This window comes from Bufo gargarizans, chromosome 9 (genome assembly GCF_014858855.1).
Source record: "Bufo gargarizans isolate SCDJY-AF-19 chromosome 9, ASM1485885v1, whole genome shotgun sequence".
In the NCBI taxonomy this organism is placed as follows: Eukaryota; Metazoa; Chordata; class Amphibia; order Anura; family Bufonidae; genus Bufo; species Bufo gargarizans.
Genome location: NC_058088.1, coordinates 11,887,745 through 11,903,392, shown reverse-complemented (window position 1 = coordinate 11,903,392; position 15,648 = coordinate 11,887,745). Strand labels below are relative to the sequence as shown.

General features: G+C 44.5%; 1 long non-coding RNA gene across 1 annotated transcript in view; it reads right to left on the bottom strand.

Annotated features, from left to right (window-relative positions):
• Nucleotides 1-7,172: 7,172 nt before the first annotated feature.
• The window catches only part of LOC122919567, a 28,574-nt gene continuing 20,098 nt past the window's right edge, over nucleotides 7,173-15,648 (bottom strand). The window contains exons 3-6 of the long non-coding RNA XR_006386809.1: nucleotides 14,319-14,431; nucleotides 9,571-10,102; nucleotides 8,615-8,699; nucleotides 7,173-7,587 (exon numbers count right to left, since the gene is read on the bottom strand). This is a non-coding gene — a long non-coding RNA (uncharacterized LOC122919567). The remainder of the gene's footprint in view (nucleotides 7,588-8,614; nucleotides 8,700-9,570; nucleotides 10,103-14,318; nucleotides 14,432-15,648) is intronic.

Here is a 15,648-nt window from a genome sequence, read left to right as displayed (position 1 = left end):
GAGGCATTAATGTCATACCTCCATCAGACCTCAAATCAGCCCTTTATTTTTGACCCCCATCAGACCTCAATCAGCCCTTTGTTTCTGATCCCATCAGACCTCAGTATCAGAATAAAATAAAAAAACTCCTCCTACCTCTCCTGCGCTGCGGCTCCTCTTCATCTCCGGCAGACGTCTCGCTCCCCTGTCTTCTCCGGCCCGCGCTGCACTGTCACCTGACAGCATGCACCGTCAGGTCATAGTGCGCGCACTACATCCTGACGCTGTACGGGGTCAGGACAGTGCAGCGCTGGCCCCAGCAAAGAAGACCAGGGAGGGTGAGTACCCGAAGCACTTGCAGCACTTCTTCCCCGCTCCCGGCACCTAATGCATACTAGCTTACTTCCATAATGTAAGCGCTCACTGGTATTTGCTTTATGAGACGCACAACCATTTCCCCCCTAAAAAAAGTGTGTCTTATAAAGTGAAAAATATGGTAATTTTCTATGTTTGGGACCTTTGAGAACCTGTGGGACCTGTATGTGGAACCTGGGGTACCACAATGGAGGTACCCCAACTCCCATCCTGATGGGTGAAGCGGATGGTAGCCCCTGCCTCTAGGCAGATAGTGAATGTAGAGGGGTCTACGTGTGTCTGTAGCTCTCTCCATTACTATGGGAGTCACAAAAACAGCCAAGATGTGGCTGCCATAGATAGGAATGGAGAGAGATACAAACAGCCGCTTCTCCATTTAGTACCTTCCAGGATGCTGTGGTCAACGGCTGTCTCACCAGGTTGGCAGAAGATGGAGGACCCTCATTTCGAGATAGGTGCAAGTTCTGCGAGGAGTTCCGCATCTGTCACATATTTATTGCACGTTCTCTACATATGCTATGACTTCCTACATTTTAAAATTCTGACTTCCTGATGCTACCACTAGGGGGAGCTTATGAGCTTATTGCATTCTGTATATACAATGAAAGCAATAATAAAACAGTATGCGTTATGCTCCAGAGCTCCCCCTTGTGGTGGCTATTATCAGCACAAAATATTGCTCCTAAAGATGATATTCCGTTAAAGAGGCCCTGTCACCTCTCCTGACATGTCTACTTTAGTAACTACATGCATTACCCATGTAATAACAATTCTGGAGCATTATATATATATATCTGTTGTGCTGTTCCTCTATTATTCTTACTAGAAGTTTATAATTGAATTGCTAACAGTTTGCAATAGTCCAGCTGGGTGTTACCAGTTGGGAGTGTCTTGGTACTATCCAATCACAGGCTGCCAGTGTTAGACTGTGCAGGAACCCCTCCCCCCAACTGGTAACACCCAGATGGACCTTTATTAGCTCATAACTTCTAGTAACACTAAAATAGGAACAACATACAGTTACCGTATATTAAAAATTGCTCCAGAAATGTTGTTACATGGGGAATGCAAGTAGTTACTAAAACAGACATGTCAGGAGAGGGGACAGGTATTCTTTAAATAGCAGACGTTCATTTAAAGGGCATTTCCAACTAAAATAATAAAGAAAAATAAGAAAATAAAAAATAAGTTAAATCTGTTTGCAATATGGCTACTATTTCAGGTTCATCAGGGATTGTCAGCCATTGCTCTCAGTCTATGAAGGGTTAATCTGCCTCATTATGCCACTGTATAGGGATGGAGGATATAACTACGTATCTGGTTTGATTGACTGGTTTGAGGAAACGCTGGGTGACAAACCCAGTGGAAGTGATCACAACCTATTGTTACAAATGGTGGAATGGAATCTTTAAAAAAAAAAGTCTTTGGATGAGGGCAACTCGAGGACTAAGGGCTGATGCACACGGCCATATGTATTTTGTGGTCCGCAAAAACAGATCCGCAAAAAATATGGTTGATGTCCGTGTGCATTCTGTATTTGGCGGAACAGAACAGCTGGCCCCTAATAGAACAGTGCTATCCGTGTCCATAATGCAGACAATAATAGGACATGTTCTATTCTTTTGCAGAATGGAAATACGGACATACGGAAACGGAATGCAGTAACTTCCGTTTTTTTGCGGACCCATTGAAATGAATGGTTCCGCATACAGTCCGCAAAAAAAAAAAAACGGAACGGACACGGAAAGAAAATGTTCGCATGCATGAGCCCTTATGATGACATTTTAGTTTGCTCCTTAAAGGAACACTATAGGCAAAACGGATACACTGCGTCATGCCTAGTGCAGGCCCCGAGGGGGCGGAGCATAACTCAGGTATACAAAGAACACCAAAGAGAAGAATCCCTCCGTCATGCTCCGCCCCCTCTGGGCCTGCACCAGGCATAACCCAGTGTATCAGTTGTGCCTGGCATGTTCCTTTAAGAAGTCCCTATGATTTGGTCGGAACTGATGATAGCATTTCCTGTTTTGCACAAGTCCGTGTTTCCGGCCATGTTGCATCTGCTCAGCAGATACAAGAAGACGTAATCCATGGACGGAGTAGTTAGACGATGTAGGATGCTTAGAAGCTACGTGTGTGGACAGTATGGTTAGGCACAGTTTGAACTTGGTGAAATATTTGGAGAGACGTTCTGTAGTTTGGTTTGTGCAGTGAACTTCAGTTGTATAATATTTTTTAAATCCTTGGTGTTTTAAGGTTAAAACATTTTTCTGGTCCTTCTATACTGATGACCTATCCTCCGGGTAGGCAATCCATACCTGATCGGTGGAGGTCCAACCCTGCACCTCCGCCGATCAACTGGTCTGCTGTAGCTCTGGTACCAGAAGCTACTACACAATAGACGGAGCTGAAGTCCCAGTGCTGACCTAGAGCTACTTCAAAACATCTGATTGGTGGGGTTGCAGGTTGTCGGACACCGGAGGCCTATCCTCAATATAAGAGGATCGGACAACCCCTTTAAGATAAGACCTAACAGGTGAAGAATGTCTGCTAATGGCCTCCAGGCCTCCATGTCCATTGGGCCATCAGAAAATACAATGACCACTGGGCCATCACGGCTTAGAGCTGCCACTAGACCAGGACACAGAGATACCAATGTATAGACAATTTTGCAGCCCTTGTTCTAAGAAGTAGATGTCCACCAGAGATGGTCATTTAGGTCCTGTTTGGTTATTTGAGAAGGTTTGGGCCTCAGGTATCAAAACTAACAAAAGAGGGCAAAATAATTGGTAGCCCTTCATCTAAATACCCTGACCAGGGCAGAGTGGCTTGTTGTTTGCCTGGCTCCAACACCTGTGAAACATGTAACACCCTCCGCTATATAAAGAAGCCATCTAAGACTCCATTGGGGAGACGTTTCGAGCCCTGATCAGATCACAAAAACAGTCATGAGCCATGATTTTATAAATCCACCGTGTCTACTGAAGCCTGGAAATCTACGATCTGTTATCATTTCCACTGTATGTTTTTGAATGTTTTTGTAGATTTGATGTTCCTTGGTTTACGGCTGGTTGGTCTTGAGGTGAACATATTATATTTATTAAGACACAACCTCCAGCTATTCCTCGTTATATACATAATTGTCGCTGCATTTTTCACAAGCACAAGGTATTTGTAATAAAAATGTTTTAAAAAAACCCTGTCCATGGTCAGATTCTCCTTACTTTTTAATATGTGCTCTGATAGTTTGTCTATTTTAGACTTGCATCACAGATCAGGGAGCGTTCCCCAGGGCCTTCTATATTGCTTCCAAGGTTCAGTAGGAATGCCGAGTGGTGTAGTGTGGCCTAAATTTCTCTTACTGTGTGTCACGGTGCTCCTACCTAGATACTGCTAGACCCCAGGCTTTGGCTCCGAAGCAATAAATAGGGGGAAATAATTGAGGGATTTGAAAGAATAACTTGAGTCCAGTCCAGGCAAACTCAACTCTGCTTTCTCTCTTTCTCTCTGCTGTACTGATAGGCTAGCTTAATGACTTTTATTTCTTCTTTATGCTGTATCTCACTCCTTAGTCAGACTTTGGTTCTACCAGAGGACTATGCTCTTGGCTTCTGAGGCTTCAAACTTCTGCCTCCATGGCCAGTAGAGCTTAGGTTCCTCTGGCTGGCATGGGCATGTCCAGCAGAGACGTTCCCCTACACACCCTTTCCCTTGCTGGGGGTAAACTAAAACTAAACCTATCTGGTCCCCACCTGTCCTTCAGAAAGTCGGGCTAGCCTACTTCTCTTCAGAGAGGGGTAAGAATGGAATGGCAAGTTCCATTCTCTCTAACTATAGCTCTGCCATGTTTGCTGCCACCTGCTGGTGAACCAGGTACATTACATATGAACAGTTGCATAACAAGATTAGGAATGCACATTGTGGAGGACCTGGACAAAAATACATAAGGTGACATTGTGGTAGCCCATTAGAAATAGCAGGGTGCAGGAGTGGTAACACCACTGTGGAGTGTTACATACCCCCTTACTTAAAACCAAGCCGCCCTTGGCATCTGCTTAGGGTGTGGTCTAAGTTTACCCAAGGAAAGTTAGAGTGCTGCATGAGACTATTTATTATTATGACATACGTAGACTGATATAGCAACAGCAACCACTAGGTCTCTGCCCGTATGAGTAGGGTGTCTATTCACAGCTCTCCCTCTCGGTTTAACCAGAGAACCAAAAAGTCTGCAACAAGCGCTCAAATACACTCCTGTTGTGTGTGGATACCGAACTCTTAAGGGCATATGCAAATACAGTACAATACCTAGGCTTTCTAAACTAACACAAGGCAAAGTGGGACCATTAGTATTCAGCGTCCTCAGAGGCAGTCCATATGAGCAATGAAGCAAGGACACTAACTATCTGGCTAACAGTATAAAGTTCAAAGTCCATTCAAAAGTGCATAAGAGGTCACATTGTTGTACCCATGAAAGAGTCCAGACAATGGGCCTAAAGTGCTTAAACGTTGCAGAACCAGTAAAAACATTAATGCAAAAATAGTACAAAAAGACAAAAGTCATTTGTAATCCACATAAGGTATGGTATCAAATAAATGAGAACCCTTTAAGACAGGTGGTGTTCCCACTTAACATGAGAAGGGGAAAAAAGGGGAAAAAAGGGGATTGGCGCCATTGAGTGCAACTTGGAGGTATTTTGCAGATGGCGGAGTCCTGACAAACCATGTCCATCTGGGTGAAGACCGAACAGGGCAACAGAACAAAACAGATGGGCCAACAAGTTCTCACCCTTCAAGTCCAGTCCATGTTGTGGCTCCCATAGTCTATAACTTTTCTTTCTGCATCTTGACTGAAAGGCAGCTCCTTAGAGGAGGAACCTAAAATTCTCATCGCTGCTTGAGCTGCTAAAACTCATGAGGAGAGGCTCCTGCCCTTTGTCGGTGAGCCACGCTGTTGTTGCGGTACTCCACTGCCCTCTTGTGGAGATATCAGGTAATGACCAAGTGGTCAAATTAGCAATGGCTGCGGCCACTTGTTGCTTCAGGTCGCAGGAATCTCCCGCCGGGCAGGGGAACTCAGGATCTCTGGCTGCGGGTGCTGTGGTAACTGGGTCTCAGCTGGTGGAGTCGGAAATCGAGGACCTTTGGCTGCTGCCGACACCACACCATCTTCCAGGTAGTTGACTACCGTGGGTTATATGAGAAGGTCGTCGTGGCCTGGTATCCCATCAGGAAAGTTGGAGGTGGCGGTAGTCCCGGAATCAGTGGCTCTGGCTGTGGATGACACTTTTCCTGGAATCAGAGGACTCCCTCCTCGATCTCTTGGAGGCAGCGCACAGCCATAGCTCAGGTACCGTTGTTCATTTACCCACCTGCCAGTAGTGTCACATCATCATCTTGTGTCCAAGATTTTGATTCCTGGCACCCCCACTAATCAGCTGTTTGAAGAGGCCGCTGTGCTCCTGTGAATGCTGCAGCCTCTTTACAGACTAGTGATGTCACATTCATCAGTCACGTGGCCAAGTTGCACCTCAATCCCATTCAAGTGAATAGCCCTGGACTGCAATACCAAGCACAGCCACTATACAATGTACGGCGCTGTGCTTGGTGAGCAGGGAGAAGGCCGCGGTGCTCACTGGCGTCCTGCAGCCTCTTCAAACAGCTGATCGTCAGGAGTGTCGGGAGTCGGAACCCTCAGTGATCAGATAAGGTTGACCTATCCCTGTGATGGCTAACCTCCGGAACTCCAGCTGTGGTAAAACTACATCTCCCAAGATGTACACTTGCTTGGCCGTTCTCAGAACTCCACAGAAATGGATGGAGCATGCTGGGAGTTGTAGTTTTCGAACAGCTGGAGTGCCGGAGGTTAGCCATTACTGAGCTATAGATATCAAAATCTCAGACAACCCCATTAAACACAGAAACAATGTTCCGGAGCTGAAAAGTCACTTCCACAGCAGGTTCTTCTTCTGGACGGATTCTCTCAGCGTTCAGACTTCATTAGTCACATCACTTCTTGGAGACCAGAAGACAGCCGGGACAGCAGACAGCAGGACATATAGGATTACTAGAGGAGATCCATATTAGATTTAAATACATTACCATACCTCCCAACTTTTGAAAATCGCAAAGAGGGACAATATATGCCGACATGCACCACGGCAATTTTTTTCATACTAGGCCACACCTCTAACTCCGCCCAAAGCATAAGTACTGACACCGTCACAACTGGAGCAGCCGGGGATCGGTGAGGTGAGTTCCTTTATTTTTTTACAGCATGTGGAGCCCCTAAGACAATATTTTTCTTGCGCTTCAATGTCCATTTAAATATTAGCACATAAATCATCAGATTATAGATATTTTAAGGTAGAAATTGTACCAAATAAAGAAATAATGGTGTAATATACAGGTAGAAACCATACAGATAGTTTAGTAAGGAGCAATTTAGTAAATGTATTAATGCAGGACAAAAAGAGGGACAGAGGGACTTGGGTCAAAAAGAAGACTGTCCCTGCAAAAGAGGGACACTTGGGAGGCATGCATTACACATCAGTACGATGCCCAGGAGATCACCTCCTACCAGGTTTCACCTTTACGGCTTCATCAGGGGTTGTGTCCCGAGCTGTGATAAACCTGCTGTGGAAGTTAATGACCTTAATGACAAAAATTAAGCTGGGCCCAGCATGCATGTGGAACCTGCACTCCCTGGATTTTACAGTAGCCATCATAGCACATAACAGGCAGAATTTAGTGTTAGGTTCCCTTCTTACAGAGATCGCCTTGACGATGGCAGACGGGCCCAAATAATTATGTACAAAATGTATTTGCCAAGAATTTTAAATTTACTTAAAAAGCATAGCATTAGCATGAGAATACTTTTTGTACTTCATTTGGTTTGCAGAGAGCTGTTGCATTGTATTTTATTTATTTATTTTTGCTGTGGAAGTTCTATAGGAAGAAGAGGTCCTGTCTGGGGAGGAGTTGTGTGAACATAACGTGGATAATCCGGAGATATTGACCATTCAGCTCCGGGAATTTGCTATTTTCTCTGTTTCTGTGCCTGTTGTTTTCCATCATCAGGAGCAGGGAGTCCTGTATTAAGGGCTCGTTGCTGTTTGATCCTCCTCATATCTTTGCCTTTATTACTTTGGATGGGATTTGCTAGAAGTGACGAGGTGATCCGAGAAGAGACAATACAGTATTGTCATAAAAATGAAGGAAATGCCATTTAATAGCCTAAAAATAAAGAAAGAAATAGCGGCTTGGTCAGAATGTGTTATTAAAGGGTTAAAGATCTATCTATCTATCTATCTATCTATCTATCTATCTATCTATCTAACTATCTATTACATTTATTGACCCTTTAAAGCCCATCTGTCAGCAGATTTGTACCTATGACACTGGCTGACCTGTTACATGTGCTCTTGGCAGCTGAAGGCATCTGTGTTGGTCCCATGGTCATATGTGCCCGCATTGCAGAGAAAGATGATGTTTTAATATATGCAAATTAGCATCTAGGAGCAATGGGGGAGTTGTCATTACTCCTACAGGCTCTGCTCTCTCTGCAACTGCCTTGATTGACACTTTGATTGACAGAGACAGGCAGTGAAAAAGACATCACACCTGTCAATGGTCCTGCCAAACAAAGTACTGAGGGCACGGCAGGTGCAGAGAGAGCAGAGTGTCTAGGTGTAATGGTAACGCCCCCGTTGCACCTAGAGGCTTATTAAAACATTATTCTCAGCAATGCGGACACATATGAACATGGGACCAACACAGAATCCTTCAGCTGCCAAGCGCACATGTAACAGGTCAGCCAGTGTCATAGGTACAAATGTAGAAAGATGCACAGAACAGAATATTGAATTCATTCACCGGAGTCTTGCGCGACTTCGGGTGAAGCGAATTTTGCCTAATACATTATAATGTGTTAGAATGAATCGACTTTGGATCTATTATCCGAAGCTCGATTCGCTCTACACTACTGCTGACAGATGCCTTTTAAGTAGTTTTTTTTACAACCGGGTGTCTACGCTGTGAGAGGATGAGCCTGTAGTAGAATGGGATCGCTAAATTTAATAGGGGACTTTACAAACATTGCCATGAGGCTCAGTATTATCCAGTTCGGCTCCTTTTTTCTGGGTTCTGTACATACTGCTCACATCTGGACCCCCCCAGGAACATGGGGATCCCCCGAAGGCCTTCCACAGTCCTGGAGAAGAGGTGGAGATGTGTGACTGTCTGTGTCATTCTTACAACTTACCTCGGTCATCAGTCTCTTGTCGATCACTTGAGAAGCAAAATCGGAAGCAGAGTCAGGAGAATGAGAGCGCTCAATGGGCCAGAATCTGCGGAGAAATCACATAATACTCCTTACAATCCGAGCTGCACTCAGTAATCTCCGCCATTGTTCCTTGGGCGCCGAATTGTCCTCCTTGAAAAGCACTTTTAAATCTACGCTTTGCTGTCCCTCTGTTTATTACTCCTGGAAAAGCTTGACTAAATTATCAACTGGCTGATACCTTCCTCTGTCAGTAGGGTGTGTCCGTACACAATCTGATGGAGGGGTTGGACAATGTCAAAATTTGTAAGGACACGCCAGGCAGACAAGGAGAATGGTAACGCCCAACTGTCCATTTATTCAGACATTTCCATTGGTATTTTCATGGAAAGTACAAGTTTTAGGCCTCTTTCACACGTGCGTGACGGATCGGCTCCGGATGCGTTCAGTGAAACTCGCACCATTTTGCAAGCAAGTTCAGTCAGTTTTGTCTGCGATTGCGTTCAGTTGTTCAGTTTTTTCCGCGTGGTTGCAATGCATTTTGATGCGTTTTTCACGCGCGTGATTAAAAACTGAAGGTTTACAAACAACATCTCCTAGCAACCATCAGTGAAAAACACGTTGCATCCGGACTTGCTTGCGGATGCAATGCGTTTTTCACTAAAGCCCCGTTCACTTCTATGGGGCCAGGGCTGCGTGGAAAACTCAGAATATAGAACATGCTGCGTTTTTCACACAACGCAGAACTGATGCGTGAAAAAAACACTCATGTACACAGATCCATTGAAATGAATGGGTCAAGATTCAGTGCGGGTGCTGTGCGTTCACGTCACGCATTGCACCCGCGTGGAAAACTCGCTCATGTGAAAGGGGCCCTAGACCTAATATAAAATATATATACATATATATAAAAAAATTATATTAATATGCCAACTCACGGAGGGTAGATTGTCCATTTCCTTGTCCTTTATCTTCTTCATCCACGGTGGTAGTAGAGGTCGTAGTAGTGGCAAAGTCAACATTAAGGCTAAATGTAGTTGGTTTTCTTCTTGACCTCAACGAGCCTTGACTTGTGTTGGCGCTATCATACAAAATATCTAGAATAATCGTGATGTTGTCACTTCCACCATTCAGTATCTGGGGGGTGAGAGTGACTTCAGAGCCAACATGGATTACGAGCTGCAGTGACCCATTAGTGGAATTGGAATAGATTAATCTGTTCCCATTTGCTTCCTCTGGAGGACACTGATACATTAACCGTTGGCTCCTTGATCATAGAGGTGCAGAGGAGATCGGTGGAGTTGATGCATTGGGTTTCATTCTTCTGGGCTACCATTGTGTACAGGAGTGGGTGGCCGGCTGATACAGTGAGGTCTGCTGACCCAATTTCTGTGTCTCCGATGTGGGTCGATGGGACAGAAACCAAAATTTCTAGATTGTTTGTGATCCTTTGAACATTTTGGGATCTAACTGCGGAAGAAATAGCAATATAAGACGTGTAAAGGAACAAGAACTTCAGTAAACCACATTTCAGAAGAAGAACCTCAGTCTCGATGGAGGAATGGAGTACTGCAGGTCCCTGACCAAGGGAGAGGGCTAACCATAATAGCAAGTTCTGAAACAGTCAAGAGAACTGTGCCCATCAAGATATCATAACTGCCCATGGACCTTGATATACCATTATGTCAAAGTGCATAGATATAATTAATGGGTTTTTATGTGTTGATTTATGATTAATGTAAAATGAAAATCAGACAAGGACAAGACAATCTCTTACTAGCAAAGCTAAAGCCAGCTCTGTACCTAACATGGATCTAGAGATCTCCCCATTCATTTCTCCAGTTACTCTACAAGATCCTCTTCAGGCTGGCACATAGGGACGAGTCCTTTCTCTGGGGTCTTGCCCTTTCTACTGCAACTATTCTCCTGTAACTGTCATAGTAGATACGGAGGGCTGCAGCTGAAGTATGGAACTGAGCATGTGCGACCAACTCAGTGATGTTACGGAGGTGGACAGGGAAATGAGAAGAATAACAAACAGAGTAACAAGCAGATGATGGAGGCAGCAACTAGGCTTGCATGACTATGATGACTAAAAGCCTCTTTCCTAAGGATGATGGGTGTCAATGTACAAATATCAGTAGAAGGCATAGTTCTAGGGTATATCATGAGACAGTCTTTTTCCAAAAGCTGTGTGTAGCGGCAGGCAGTAGATGAATCTGTGCCAACCAGCCGAGCGGGAATGTAAAGGAAGATGGGAGTGGTAGTGACTGTCTGTAACGGTTAACCGTAGTGGCAATCCTCACACTGATGCTCCATAGGGCCAGGGGACTGAAAGGAGAGTGCATCTTTTCCACCCCTTCACCCAATGTTGGGATTCCTGCTTAATGGTAGTTGAGGTGCCCAGGGTGTTGTGCTTTTGGTGTGGGTGGCCGGCGTATGATGCTGTAGTCAGTAACCAGGCCAGTTGTAGAAAATAAAAATCTCTTTTTACTAAAGTGCAGAATAGGAGTTGTAGTACATCCAACGGAATCAAAACACAGTGCCAAATAGTTTACAGTCAGTGGCATAACTAGAAATGATTGGGCCCCACAGCAAATTTTTGAATGGGTCCCCCACCACCAGAAACTTCTTTGCAAAACCGTCCTCACGTGCAACCCCCACTCCTGTCAAGGTTGTGCTCTCTGACGAGGCCCGGCAGCCGCTCGGTCCGTTTCCTACAGTGTCTCTGTATATAATGTCATATTATAATACTGTTGAGGGGGTCCTGACAATACAATCTTTTAGTCCTCATGCTGGGTGGGCGCCTTCTGAGTTCAGGCCCCAAAGCAGCCACTTCCCCTATAGCTATGCCCCTTTACCCTGGGTTCACACTTGAGTGTTCGCGATGGAGCGCTCTGTATGCGCGATTGTACCGGCGTTTACAATCGCGCATACAGAGACAAGCGAACGCCCATTGTCGCGCATTCCCGAAAGTCTATGTACGAGAACGCGTGACAGGACGCCCCAAATAAGCTCATGTACTTCTTGGGGCTTCGGGCGTTTTACAGCGCGATCGTACGCGCTGTAAAACGCCGAGGTGAGAACCATTACCATAGGGAATCATTGGTTTCTCCTTGTTGAGCATTTTACAGCGCGTAGGAACGCGCTGTAAAACGCTCAGGTCTGAACCCAGGATTACAGTGCAAACCTGCCCGGATAGCAATGTATGGATTTGATCAAGGATGGAGGTTTGTTAGTATTCCTTCCCTCTGTCTCTCCAAAGTCTCTCTCTACTGAATTTATAGCTGGCAATATTTCTCTTGCAATGCTGACTGTAATTCCCAGCTGAGGGGTACAGGATTTAAGATAGACTGTGTCCAAGTGTGAAGGGTGTCTCAGCAATGTCCCTCTCACTGCAATAAAGTCAATAGCTTTGGTCAGCAAAGGCCTTACTGACTGACTCCATTGCTAAGCCAGGCATATTCTGGACCTTCACGTTTTTTCTTTCCTCCCTCTCTTTCCTGAGAACGGTAGAAAAGGTGAGGTTTTTCACTCAGTAGATAATCCTCTGAGAATGAAGGTGATTCTCTAGAACTTTGGCCTTGTACCGTGAGGAGCGGAGCACGTGTAACAACCCCTCACTTCCTCTGCTAACTCACTAGACTGATCTAAAGGCAGATTCAGACCCACACTTAATTTCTTGTAGGGGCAGCGTCAAGATTAATAATCCCAACAGATCCATACAGAACCGTGATTTTTACATTACAAAGCATTAAATAACATAATTTTACATTTCACAACTACCCTATTCTGAGTTACCGCATATTCCCTCTAAGTCTCTTTCTAAATACACAAGACAATCTTCTCAATAGACTACAGTTGAGTAAGTCCTTTTTCCATATAGCTGCAATATCCATACTGCAGAGTGCAGTTCTAAATCGAATGGCTAGTCCATCTTGGAATTGTAGTAAGTGCCAGAAGCAATTAACCCTAAACATGTGCAGCAAATCCAAAGTCATAAGTGTGCTTTATTTTCTCTGGCTAGTAAACACACTGTCCCTTAATGGTCCTCAACCTTCTGTAAATATCTGTTCTGTTCTCTCTCAGAGGTTGGTTCTCAGTGCAGTTGCTTTTTCTGGCAGTTAGGCCTCTATGGCTTTGCTAGACTACTCTGTAGCTTAGCTAGACTCTTTTCTGTAACTTAGCTAGACTTTTCTCTGTACAGCAGCCATATAACTAGAGGGTGGGTCCAGCCCAGGTTGCCAGGTGCTTGGCAGGTCCAGCCCACCACCCGGCAACTCTAACTAAGGGATGGCAGTTAACTCTTCCCCCCCATATGCAACCTTTTGGAGTACATAGTGCATAAAGTATTGTATATAGTTTAAAGGGAACCTGTCACCTCCAAAAACCATCCCAAACCACCAGCAGTACCTGAGAGTAGCCCGCAGTGTGTTTCTAATGATCATTTTCGTTCAGCAGTCAGATGTGCTAAAAGCTCTGAAAACGTTCTTTTATCCCATGCCCGCACTATTTTCTAGGCATGCTTGAAGTCAAGATGGCAGCAGCCTCCTTGCTTCAAGTCAAGGTAACCATTGCCCCCTTCCCTGCCCCTCTGCTGTGACTGACAGCCGGCAGTTTGACTGGCTTTGCCGAACTCTCTGCATAAGCGCTGTCAGTCACAGCGAAGGGGTACGGAAGGGGACGCGGGTACCTTGACTTGAAGCAAGGAGGCCGCTGCCCCCTTGACTTCAAGCATGCCTACAAAATAGCATGGGCAGGGGATAAAATAATGTTTTCAGATCTTTTACCACATCTGACTGCTGAACGAAAATGATCATTAGAAACAAACTGCGGGCTACTCTCAGGTACTGCTGGTGGCTTGGGATGGTTTTTGGAGGTGACAGGTTCCCTTTAAGCAATAAGCCATATGGCAATTCTAACAATAAACCATAACAGTAATCCTTTTTTCGGTCATCCATAGTATTAACCCTTTAGCAATGAACCACTGGGTCACTGCACAGGAGATTAAAAACACAGTAAATAAAAAGGATATGTACGACTATCTTTTTTAAAATGTCACAAAAAATGATAGATGACACATTCCCTTTAATATACTGTATTGTTGTAGTGGTGGGAGCTCCATTTCAACTGCTTATTCTTCACAGCCTCAAATTCAAAAATTCCACCTGTAGGTGGCATTTCTAGAATACACAAAAATACACATTCTGTTTGGGGAAAACTGATTCTATTAATTATATTATGTGAATAGGTAGATTATTGGCCCCCAAGGTGTAGGGTCCCCAACCTTTTTGTCAGTTGGCAAGCCACTTTCTAGTTGGACTGGTAGCTTTGAGCTACACTGAACTAAAAAGCCTATTCAAGGGCCACATGTGGCTCCCAAGCTGGTTGCGGATGACATTGTCGACTCCCCCAACCCTATGGATAAGTTTTCTTAGTGATGTTGATTCCTCAAATGTGTAGATTTAGATTTTCTGCTCCCTCACGTTTATAAAGCCTCTATGGACATCTATGTTTTTGAACCTTATCTTGGTAGGAGATGTCTCCAGAGCTATCGAAAATGTCATTTAACTAAAGCTATTCCTCTAGGGAACAAAAATTTGCCCTTGTAGGCACATCATGGAGACATCTCATAGTGCTTCAAATCTCACATCACTCATCATCATCAATTTCAATCTCCTCTTACCAAGTGTCCAGAGAGTAATGAAAATCAAGGTTTTCTTTCCAAAGTCCATCATTTGGCCTTCGTCAGACTTGACCTGTTGATCTGGTCCAGAGCGGGATCTACTGGCAGAAGAACTGGCAGAAGATTGCTCTTCTCATTACAATTTTATCTTACAAAGTCTATTTAAAAGTGTTCTGGAAGTTGTAAGGTTATGACAACCCATAAATCTAGGAATTGTAATGGGTTGTCCAGGTTTTTATGGGTTGTTCAGAATTATTGAGACATGGTTGCTTCCTCCAAAAAACAGCGCCATAGGTGGTGTGAAGAATTACAGCTCAGCCCTATTTACTTTAATGGACCTGAGCAGCAAGACCAGACACAAATGCTGTACAACCTTCTTAATTGTGTACATGCAACTGTCGCACCCTCTCCACTTTGATTGACAGGGCCAGGCACTCTTAACACATTGTATACCCAATGGATAACGGGCATCAGTTGGCAGATTTGTACCTCTGACACTGGCTGACCTGTTACAGGTGCGCTTGGCAGGTGAAGCGTCTGTGTTGGTCCCATGTTCATATGTGCCCGCATTGCTGAGAAAAGTAATGTTTTAATATATGGAAATGAGCCTCTAGGAGCAACGGGTGCGTTGCCGTTGATTGATCTAGTGCCTTAAATAGGGAAGATGAGAAAGTCTTGAGGACAGGGCGTGTCCACCATAATTGTATGTAGGTACCAGGGGCGAACACGGATCTCGCCATAGCTAAACTTAGCATTAATTTCTGATAATCAGTCACAGACAACACAAAGTACAATGCCCCAGATATCTTACAAATTTTTGTTTTGTATGGAGCACTAGAAAATGTAATTAAAAATAATTGTAAAAAAAAGTCTCCCTCCACCTTACTCATTTTATCCGGCTTCTATGTTGGAAAAAAGTTGGAACAGATTCTTCATAATTATGGCGCTCCTTCTGTGTATTTTCACCACACAGCTTGAAAAAAATGCACTGAAAAATGTCCTGATTCTATTCCTTTATAAATCTGTCTGTCTGCAGCCACCACTAGGGGGAGATCAGTGCATAGAAATGTATGCAGCTACAATTTACTGGACGCTGAAATAATCTGTTTGCATTCAGCTCCCCCTAGTGGCCTCTGTATGAAAATGCAGTGTTTTTACATTGTGAAGAGAAAGGAGTTCGGCTCTGTAACTCCCTCTACCCAGGCCCTATAGCAATTGCATGGTCTGCCTCCATTTAAGGTGCTCCACTGGTAGGTGCCTTGGTGCACACAATGCCTTTAACACTTGTCTGAATAAGTTGGAGTTGCTTTTAAATACGCACAGAGGATAC